The sequence below is a fragment of the Tenrec ecaudatus genome, chromosome 1, assembly GCF_050624435.1.
Source record: "Tenrec ecaudatus isolate mTenEca1 chromosome 1, mTenEca1.hap1, whole genome shotgun sequence".
In the NCBI taxonomy this organism is placed as follows: domain Eukaryota; kingdom Metazoa; phylum Chordata; class Mammalia; order Afrosoricida; family Tenrecidae; genus Tenrec; species Tenrec ecaudatus.
The window spans coordinates 121,245,167-121,256,585 of NC_134530.1; the positions used below are offsets into that span (position 1 = coordinate 121,245,167).

The 11,419-nt window shown below is 39.9% G+C and overlaps 1 pseudogene; it reads left to right on the plus strand.

The window, feature by feature from the left end:
* Window positions 1-7,305: 7,305 nt before the first annotated feature.
* LOC142438085 (U2 spliceosomal RNA) lies at window positions 7,306-7,480 on the plus strand (annotated as a pseudogene).
* The last annotated feature ends 3,939 nt before the right edge of the window (window positions 7,481-11,419 follow it).

Below are 11,419 nucleotides of genomic sequence, written 5' to 3' on the forward strand. Positions count from 1 at the left end.
TTAAAGGCTTGAAGGTAAACAAGCAGCCATCTGGCTGAGAAGGAACAAAGCCCACATGGAAGAAGCACACCAGCCTGTGTGATCATGAGGTGTCAATAAGATCAGGTATCAGGCATCAAAACCCCAAAAGTCTTATCATTGTGAATGAGAGGGAGTGTGGAGTGGGTACTCATATTATATCTGTCCTTTTGAGTTTGGCTTACCTTGCTTAACATGATTCCTTCCAGCTCTTCCCATGAAACGACATGTTTCATGTGATTGTCTGTGCTTTTCAGTGCTGCATAGTACTCCGTTGTGTGTATGTGCCAGAGTTTACTAATCCACTCATCTATCGATGGAAACTTAGAATGAGATAATCTATGGAGAGACTGTTTTTCCAAATATTTATCCATGTTTTTCAGGTTTCTGAATTCATTAGATTACAGACCTTCATAGTACTTTGTGATTATCCTTTTAGTCTCATTAGGGTCTGTTGTTATTGTCTCTGATTCGTCCCTCATCCTAGATATTGATGTTTGCTCCTTTCTATTCTTGGTACGCTGTGCTAGCAGACTGTCAATTTTGTTAATCCTTTCGTAGAACCAGATTTTAGCTGCATTTATCTTTTGCATTGTTCTCTTGTCTTCCCACTGGTTTAACTCTGATTTTTACTATTTCTTTTCTCTTTTTATTAAAGGGGTTGTTCTGCTTACTCTGTTCTAGTTGTTGGAGGTTTTGTATTAACAACAGAAAAGTGGGTGAAGGGAGACATCAGAAAGTGTACAACATGGAAAAATAATAATTTATAAATTATCAAGGGTTCTTGAGGGAGGGAGGAAGGAAAGGGGCAGTTCTACCCTGTCCTATAGGGTTGATATGTGTCAGAATCAACTCTATAGCAACAAGTGAAGGAGCCCTGCTAACATAGTGGATCATGCTTTGGACTTCTAATTGTGTGGTCTGCCTTTTGATGAGTCATTCTGCTCCCATAAAGATCGACAGCCTCAGACACCCAGAAGGGTCGCTCTGCTGTGTCCTACAGCCTTGCTGTGAGTCATAGTGGACTCAAGGGCAGCAAGTTTAGGTTTCATCACACGTATCTACTTTTATTTGAAACTGGGGATTCTGGTGATGATGGCTTAGAGGCCACATGGCCATGAGTCCTAACAGAACCAACAAATAGCCAGGTGCATGGAGAGCCAGAACCAACCCTTAAGTTTTTAAATCTGCAAGAGTGCACATATCCCAGTGAGGGTCCCCTCCCCACTTCTGCAATCCTGCCTGCAGCCACGAAAATGTGTGCCTACTATCAGCTGTGATCCTGTGATTTCTGTTGTTCTGTACTGGATTTATGAAAACTATGGCTATAAATAGGTGGGAATCCATTGGATTCATGCTGATAATTTCCCTTATCTGGTTTCTCTCATTTAAGATGATTTGCCTTTGTAGTTTCTCTGTCTTATCTAAGACTGAATAAAAAAGTTTTAAGCAAAAAATAAAGAAAGAGAGAGATAGAGAGAGAGAAAGAGAGAGTTTTGGGATCCTTATAGGGTTCAGATAAGCTTTCATTGAGAAACAGATATCATCAGAGATCCCCTTTGAATTTTGGGGGGAAGTAAGTCCAAAGGGGTAAATCAGGGCTGGCGGGTGAAAGGAGTGAGCTTTCCCAATGAAATTCTTAAAGGACAGCTCTTGCTACTGTTGTAAATGGGCGAGATTAACCACACCATGGGATTAATAAATGAAGACTATATTAAACAGCTGGGCCCAAAGTAGGCTAGTGTCTGGAAAGCTCTCGAATCAGAACAGAAATTCCTAACTCTATAGTTCAACATAGGGGGCTGGCTCAGGGGATGGGACATTCTAGCTGTTATATTCTTAGGTTGGCAGCATAATTGGATTGGGGGCAACAGCACAGCAGCAGGTGCTAATTCAAGTTCTTACAAGATAGTGTACCTTTCTTGCTAATTGGGCAGGTGGGGTGTGGAGACATCTCAGAAGAATCAAGGTCTTGTTGGGAGAGCTGGGAGAGGAAAGAGGAGAAGAGGGCTAAGTGGTGGCTGGCATTAAATGCAGTTTGAAACAAGATGGAGTTCTCGTGTTAAGCCAGGTGACTCCACTCTGCTAGGAATGAACAGGTACATTGTGGTGATGGGAACAAAATTCCCTGGCAATACTTTCCCGGCCTTTTTTCCCATCAGTGCAGTTTTCAACTTTCTAAAACTTCTTTTGAATAGGTAAATCCTTGGAGCACCCTGTGTTTTTGAGAAAAATCTGTCAAGATTACCTCATTGCAATCATAATCATAAAATACTGTCGCTGTGACCTTCTGAGCCGAACTATCTGCCTTGACTTTCAGGGGCCCAGCAGATGCTCATGGAACCTACTGCTTTGATTGGAATAAAAATACTTTTTTATTGACTCTCAAATGAGTCTAAGGCAAGAGTGTTACTTGGAGAACTGTGCCTCTCGCTGGATCAGCATGCTCTGTTCATACATGTACAAAATGAAGTACAACTCTAACAATCATACTTTCTGATGTACCTTCCAGGTCTTAGCCTCGAGTGTTCCCTGGTGAAAGCTTAATTTTTCTCTATGAAGGTCAATCCCCAAATGCATCGGTTTGGATAGGTTCTCTAGAGAAGCAAACCCAGTGACTCTTGTATGTGTTTGTATATAGAAAGAGATTTATAGCAAGAATTAGCTTACACAGCTGTAGAAGTGGGTAAGTCCAATAGTAGACCATAAGTTCCTGCTCAGACTCAAGCAGTCACATGCAATGATACAGAATACAGAAAGATCATAGGGTGCTGGATGCAGAGCCTCCAAGATCCACAGTCTGCAGAAGCATGGCACAGCTCTGCCAACTATCAAGGTCAGTGGCAGAGAGAGGGGGAGATTCCCGTGTCCTCCTTGAGAAGGCCACCATCAGGCTGTGACCTGACAGATTGAATACCACCTCTATACATCTTCAAGTTCACATGAAATTAGTATCTCACTAGCACAGCATCCTTACGGATAACCTTGGCTCTCTGACCTCCAATTGGGTTCTTGATACCTTTTCCATACATTCCTTTTGAACAGTAAGCTATAACATAATTACAAGGCCGAATAGGAACAAAATAAAAGACCAGGTAAAGTGCAGAGTGCTTGCTTTGTAGCAAATCTTAATGGCTGTACCTTTGGAATCTCATATAGGCACCTTAAGCCTATGTTCTATAAGATGGCAATACTAAAGCTTATCTGGTAGATCTGTGTTGCAGGTAAGTGTAAGTGTTATTATATTTCTTGACTATCATCAGAAAATAAAAGGAGAGGAAACTGGAAGGAAAGAAAAGACTGAAAAAGTAGGAGGAGTTGAACAGCAGAATGGGGAGGGAACGTTTTAAAAAACCATGATATTGCCAGCCACACACTTCTAGGCCTTATGTTTTCTTTTTCCATTTGGAAGAGAAAAGGAGGCGAAGGAGCTAACAGAAAAGGGAAAGAGCCTCAGGGCAGTGGATGATGAATGGAGTGAGTAGCTGCCAAGGAATTTTGGGAGGAATTTCCAGAGGCTAGAGTACATTACAGGAGGGCAGGGAGAGGTCAGAGTCAGCAAATATGTTTCTTTTACTGGTAGAATGCTTACCAGGGGAAGTCTTCCAGTAAAGTAGAGAGGCAAAGTCTGCTTGGATGGATTTACAAAGAGGGCGGGCACAGAGAAGTTGGTCCTCGTGACCCTGGACTATAGAAAGAAAACCCTTCCTGATACAGTACAGACATGTCACCTCAAAGCATGCTATTCTGATCCATCGTATTTACCTTTTAACATAAATTTAGATTTTTAAACAATATTTAACTGAGTCACTTCCCTGTTTGCACTGAATCTAATTTTCTGCTCCCTTTTTCCCCCTCTTGAAAACGATGCTTTTGGAAATGTCTTAGATGCAAGCAGAATGGAAAGAGCAAGTTGCTCCAGTTGAAATGGTGATTTAGTCAACACAGACCAAATTCCAAAGGAGAACGATGATCCTAACACATTTCAAACCCTGGTTCTCCTCACTGTTACAGTCTGATTCAACACAGAGCACAGGAGGTGGGACATCTGCCACCTGGGGAGGGCAAGGCTTCATTGGAACTGTTACCCCCCATCAGGCTGAGTGCAGCCTGTCTTCCAGTGGGTTACTATTAAGGAAATTGACCCTTAAGAATCCCTTCTCTCCGTACCCCAACTTTGTTGTAGACTCTGTGTTCTGGAACAGAGATCTTTTAGAGCTGAAAAGGATGTTGTTCATGGGAAAGTGGTAAGAATACTTGTTTTTCTTCAGATTCTCTTGCTTCTCTGTCTCTCTATCTTGATTTTTTTATTTTTATGTCCCTTCTCCAACATCCTTGGCCTGTAGAAATAGCTAGAAGCGGCCGTCATGTAACGGAACTAGACTAATCAGAAACTGAAAGCCGCAAGCACAAGGAAATCTCAAGAAGCTGTGCTAGCGGGGGTAGGGTGGGGCGGAGAGTACATGGATTTCACAGAATTTCACAACTAAAAGCTTCAAGTTTCAGTTTTGGAAGAGACCATTTGCTGTGGAAAATCCATTTTCAGTTGATCATTTGAATGTAATGGAGTTTATTCCAGGAATAGGGGCCAGTTTGGGAACTCTAAGATGAGGAAGCACTATAATAATTTTTAGGGCCAATTTCCTAAAACAAGCTGTTTCCTGAAATGTGTCATACCCAGTGCAATGCAAGACCAACCCAGTCACACAGAGTGAAGTGATGTAAAAAAAGTTTAATCATCTATTCATAAGTGGGAGTATCCAATAAACACAGTTTATATATGTTTTCTAAAACCCAGCAGTCATTCTTACACATTCCATTTCCAAGGGCAGGGATATTTTGATCTATGAGAGAAACAAAAAAAGTTCATTTAACTAACTTTAATTGCATAATTACATCTAACAAAAGCCCTACTGCAGGCATAAGATTGATATTTAGCCCAGGGGAGGAGACACCAATTTCAGGAAAGCCCAATTATTCTTCAAGGCGGAACTCATGTAGAATGTTGTCTGTCAGAATCCAGTATCCTGGGGATTTTGTTTTAGTAAGTTTTATACATGGAGTAACCAGTGTATAAATGCGCTAGACTGGGTTGTTTTTCTGGAAAGCAGATCCAGTGACATATGAGAGGGTAGCCTCCACGCCAACCAACTAACCAACCAACCACCCAGCCCAGAGTTGTTTTTTCAGAGCTAGGTTTAAAAATTTTTTTTACAAAACCTCATCACCTTGAAAGTACTCACCATTACACTTAATACATTTGTCAAATCTGCGATTCCATTCTCAGGAACATTTTTCAAACTCATCTTTTTGGATGGCTGACAGCCCCTCCCCTTGTTTTTTTCTTCACCTCTTCTCTCTCTCTCTCTCTCTCTCTCTCTCTCTCTCTCTCTCTCTATATATATATATATATATATATATATATATATATATATATATATATATATATATATATATGCTGTCCTTTCATGTCCCTCTTCGTTTGTGTAAACAAAAAGAAATTGCAAGGATCAAGGTCAGGTGAGTAAGGTTCGTGGGGCAAGAGAAGCATACTGTTTTTTTTGTTTTTGTCAAAAACTGGCGCAATGAGATGGCTGTGTGAGCCCGTGCATTGTTGTGGTGGCAAAACCAGTCCACTGTCTGCCTCAAACAGACCTTTTTGATCTCACACTGTTAAGCAATCTTTTCAGATCCTCTAAATAGAAAGCTTGATTAACAGTCTGTCCTGGTGGAATGAATTCCAAATTCACTTCCCCGCTCACATAAATTAAAAAAAAAAAATTAACATTTTCTTGATCTTTGAAGAGCTTTTTTGGGGCAAGGTGATGATGGTGACTCCCACTGGCTTGACTGATGTTTGCTTTTGGGGTCGTCAGAATAGCACCATATCTCATCATCACAGGAATGACCTTGGGAAAAAATTCAGGGTCATCTTGGAGCTGTTATTTCTAAGTACCATGCTTACAATCAATGCTATTTTCATTGGTCAGTCAGAACCAGAGGTGCACATTTCTCAGCAATCTTCTCATTCCCCAGTCTTCCATAAAATTTCACTGAAACGACATCCAAGATAGTCCAGATAACTTACCTATCTCTTCAGTGGTCCATGGTTTGGTCTTTGAGAACAAGTGAACAGATTTTCTTGCCTATAAGGCAATTGAAAATACCATGGTTTTGGCCAGGGGAACCTTAGTTCTCCAATTAACTCATAAGGTCACATGCCAGTGACACAGAACAGTAAGCAGAGAAGCAGAAAGATCACAGGTCGATGTGTGCAAAGGCGCATGGATCCAAGGTTGGTGGAAACATGGCAGGTCTCAGGGTCAGATGGCCCACATGGGCTATACTTCAAGTTAGGTTGAATTCCATCAGGCAGAAAAGCAGAGGTGAATAGAGACCGAGCGCAGTTCCAAGAATCCCTCATTCTTCATCAAGGCTTGTGACATCAAGGAGGTATCATCAGACTGTGACTTGATTGACAGGTTTGATTTCACCCCTAGCTTGGAATGTCTAGTCGACAGAAACCCTACCACAGTTACAGTCTGAGAAACCCACAGAGGCAGTTCTACTATGTCTTTATAGGATCACTTGAGTCATTATTTGCTCCAAGGTAGTGAGTTTTTAATTTTCACATAATGCTTATTTATCCCGTAACACATTGATCTTTGGAATCTTACCTTTTACATCCTCCCTAATATGTATAAGCATGTCTTTAATAAAAATATGAGAAGTCAAAAATGGTATGCTGTTTTAATATGCAAAGTTTGATGTACTACTGAAATGGAATATATGTTCATATAAATATTTTTCTCCACATCTCCAAGTTTTAAAGACTTCCTTGAGGCATGGAAGTGTGATTTAGTGTTATAATTGCATCTAGTGACTACTGCAGTAAGAACTGTGAGAGCCAGAACCTGTCACATATGCTGTGTTTTTCAGGTCTTGTCAGCTTCCCTCCCTGACAAAGAGCCCTCCATTAAAATCCTACCTTATAAACACCCAGTGAGTTCTCCTTCCTGACTGGTTTCAGCCTCACACAGATACTGACTTTTGCATGTTTTACGGTGTATGAAAACACCAGGGAGCAGTTCTACTTGTTCAACATGGGATTGTCATAACATGCTAATAACACATGTGGCAATCAGTCTGCTAAATTATTTACAGGTGTTATTCATGACATAAAATGTATTTCTTAGTACAAGCTTATGTTGTATTATCATTCCTATTTTAAATCCAAACCATACCCTCTGATATCAAGTAGATTCTGATGGATAGAAATCCTATATAATCGCTTCTCAGCCTTTTGGCTAAGATCAAGTGTAGTAGAAATCCTATAGAGCAGAGTAGAACCGACCTCTAGGGTTTCCAAATTTATAAATCTTTAAGGAGGGAGATGACCTCATCCTTATTCCTTGGGGAAACTGGTAGGTTGGAACAGAAGACCTTTCAGTTTTCAGCTCAAACATTAACCCAGTGGACCACAACTTCAAATCTAATGGCTTTTAAAATCAGTTTAACATGTCATACCAAACCAAAAGCAAACCCATTGCCATAGAGCAACCCTATAGTACAGAGTAGAACTGCCTCATAATGCTTCTGAGATCACAAGTACAGGAGCAGACAGCCTCGTCTTTCTCTGATGGAGTAGCTGGTGAGTACCTTTATGGTAAGTAGTCTGATGCTTAACCCATTGAACCATCAGGGTCCCATAAGACCCAAGCAGTTGATCATTTGGGATTCTCTAAAATGATGAGGCAAAGTTAAAAGAGAACACTTAAATTATGCTCATTAATGAATCTATAATCTACAAAAGTGGACTAGAACATTCTAATATAATTTGTGTCTCCTTTTACTCTTTCTCACATCGACAGTCTGCTAATTTCTTTCATAAATATACAGACATTGGCTCTCCTGTACTTTTTCTTATGAGAACAGAATTTCTATTGTCAAGTTGGGACAAGTAAATCTCTTTTTACTGAACAAACGTCAGACTGAAAGTGAAACCAAGGATCATCTCTTAATTTCTGGGAAATGTTCTAGATGCTGAGAAAACAAGTTTCTTTCCTTTCAAGTAGAATGTGATATAAGCAGTTTTTTTTTGGTTGTTTTTATTTCAAATAACTTCAAAGGATCTTCTCACCAGAGCAGAGGAGGCTGTCTGATCCTGTCAAGCTTGGTAATCTCAGCAGCTTTGTGAAGCAGTTCTACTGTAGAGTCCCAGTAAATTAGAATTGGCTTTATGGAATTGTATTTGCTTTTGGCTCCTTACTGAAACGTCTTCTGTTGTAAACTACCAGTTGCCCCAAGTAATAAAGATGATGTAGTCTCCTTCCTTAAAGACTTACAGCTTTGGGAATTCTATAGGTCAGTTCCAGTTTGTGCTATAGTGTTACAAAGACTATGGATAGAAGAACCATACAGAATAACTCAGCTGTACCAAAGCTTCCTACATCCTCTCCAACCCCAGGTGTCATTCTGTCAAGTTTTCATTATACTGGAGAGAAATGTGTCCATCAACTCCCTGATTGAATAGTGCAGGTCTATCTAACTGGGTCAATATTCAGAATAGAGCTTCATGTCCTTGAGCTTTCAAACCCAAGAGATTTGAATAACACAAAGAGATATTTTTAGACTATGGAATTTGACAAAATAAAAGTGCTACACCTTTCGTTTCTCAAAGCTGAAAACAGGTAGCTGTTCTAGTGCTCTCCCTTCTCTTGAATAATGACTAGACATTCTGAGCATGGTCCATGGGGTCTATTGACATTGATCCTCCCAATAGCTGTAAAAATCTTCTAATGATCAGAACTTGGAATGTGCCAAGTATGAATTTCGGAAAATTGGAATTGGTAAAAAATAAAATGGAATGCATGAAGATCGATATCCTAGGATTTAGTGAGCTAAAACTGGCCAGCCTGAATCAGAAAATCATTTGATTTATCATGCCATGAATAACACAATAAAGAGGAAGAATATAATAAAGAGGGATGGCGTGGCATTCATTGTCAGAAAACATTGCAAAATTCATAATGAAGTACAGTGCTGTTTGTGATAAGATTATGTCTAGCCACTTTCAAGAGAATCCAAACAATACAACTATAATTCATATTTTGTAACAACCTCAAAAAGCTAGTAATGAAGAAATTGAAGATTCTACCAATGACTTCAGGTAGAAATTGAGCAAACATGCAATCAAGATCCATTGCTAATTATTGGTGTTTGGAATGTAAAAGTTGGAAGGAACAGTAGCTGAAAATATGAATTTGGGGATATAAATGAAGCTGGAGATCACATTATAGAACTTTGCAAAATCAACAACTTTTTCATAGCAAATACCTCTTTTCAACAACACAGAATTTGACTGTACACATGGACTTTCCTAGATGAATTACACAGAAATCAAATTGACTATAATTGTGGAAGACAGGATGGAGAAGTTCAATATCACCAGCTAAAACTTGGCAGTGGCTGACTGTAGAAAAGACCATCAATTGCTTATATGTAAGTTTCAAATAAAGTGGAAGAAAATGAAAACAAGTCAACAAGAACCAAAATATGACATTGAGTCTGTCCCATCTGAATTTTAAGAAACATATAAGAACAGATTTGAAGCATTGAACACTAATGACAGAAGAACCCATGACCTGCGGGAGTACATTAAGACCGTCATTCACGAAGAAAGCTAAAGGTCATTAAAAAGACAGAAAGACTTTAGAAAAGATCAAATAGATGTCAAAAATGACTCTGAAAATTGCTCTTCATCATAGAGTAGCTAAGGCAAGTGGAAGAAATGATGAAGTAAAAGAGCAGAATAGAATTTCAAAGGGTAGTTCGAGAAGACCAAGGAAAAAATATAGTGAAAGATATAAAGACCTTGAATTAGAAAGCCAAAAGGGATGAACATGCTCAGCATCTCTGAAACTGAAAGAAATGGAAAAAAAATCAAACGTTGAATTGCAATCTTGAAAGATTTTATGGAGAAAATACTGAATGATGAAGGAAGAATCAAGAGAAGATAGAGAGAATACTGTACCAAAAAGCAGTAGTTGATATTCCACACTTCAGGAGGTGGCATATGCGCAAGAACCAATGGTGCTGCAAGAAGAAGTTCAAACTGCACTGGATGTGTGAGCCCAAAACAAGGTTCCCGGACCTGACGGAATGCTCGTTGAAACGATTCAGCAAGCTGAAGAAGCACTGGAAGCACTCATTTGTCTCTGCCAGGAAATTTGGAAGACAGGCCCTTGCTAAGTGACAGGAAGAGATCCATATTTGTGCCCATTTCAAAGAAAGGTGACCAAACAGAATGCTCAAACCATAGAACAATATCACTGATATGACATGCAAGTGAAATTTTGCTTAAGATATCCAACAATGGTTGTAGCAGTACATTGACAGGGAACTGCCAGAAGTTCAGGGTGGATTCAGAAGAGAACATCGAAGGAGAGATAGTGTTGCTGATGTCAGATGAACCTTGGCTCAAACTAGAGAATACCAGAGAGATACTTACTTGTGTTTCATTGGTTATGCCAAGTTATTAGACTGTCTGAACCACAATAAACTGTGGATCACCTTGAGAAGAGGGGAAATTCCAGAACACTTCACTGTCCTCATGAGGAACTTGTACATGGATCAAGAAGCAGTTGTGCAAATAGAACTAGGGAATATTATTCAGTTTAAAATCAAGGAAGGTGGATGAGAGGATTGTATCCTCTCACCAAATTTGTTTAATCCATATGCTGAGCAAATCATCAGAGAATCTGGATTATATGAAAAGAATGTGGCATCAGAATTGGAAGGCTTATTAACAGCCTGCAATATGCAGATAATATAATCTTGTTTATTGAATGAGGTAGTTAATTTATTGTGCCAACCTTCCTGATAAACACATGTGGAGTTAATTGAAGGGCGGAGGGATAAATGGCTCAGTGAGCCTCACCTTTTTAGTTCTTGGGTCTCTTGTTTTGTGATGGTCAGACCAGGGAGCAGCTGCCTTAGCCAGTTTCCTGCTTCAGCTGGCAAGGCTCACTTCCTGTAAGACATCCCTAAAGAGAAGCCACATGGACCTACCCTGATGCATCCCTGGGTGCTGGAGCACCTGTGTGGAGACCCCTGCCAGCACTGAGATGTTTACACATTCACTGACTTGGCTTTCCTCCTACAGTCGGCATCATTCTGTTGTTTTGTGAGATGGAGGAGGACTTTGTGGTTTGGTGTTGGACATATGGGTTAATGTTGGACTTGTGGGCTTGGGGAGCACTGGGTTGGGATGTTTTCTTGATATGCACTTAAGCTTTATATAAAACTCTCTCTTATACATGAGTTTCTGTGGATTTGTTTCTCTAAAGTACCCAGACTAACACACTGAACATGAGGTGGGATTAAAGCACTTGTTGATGAA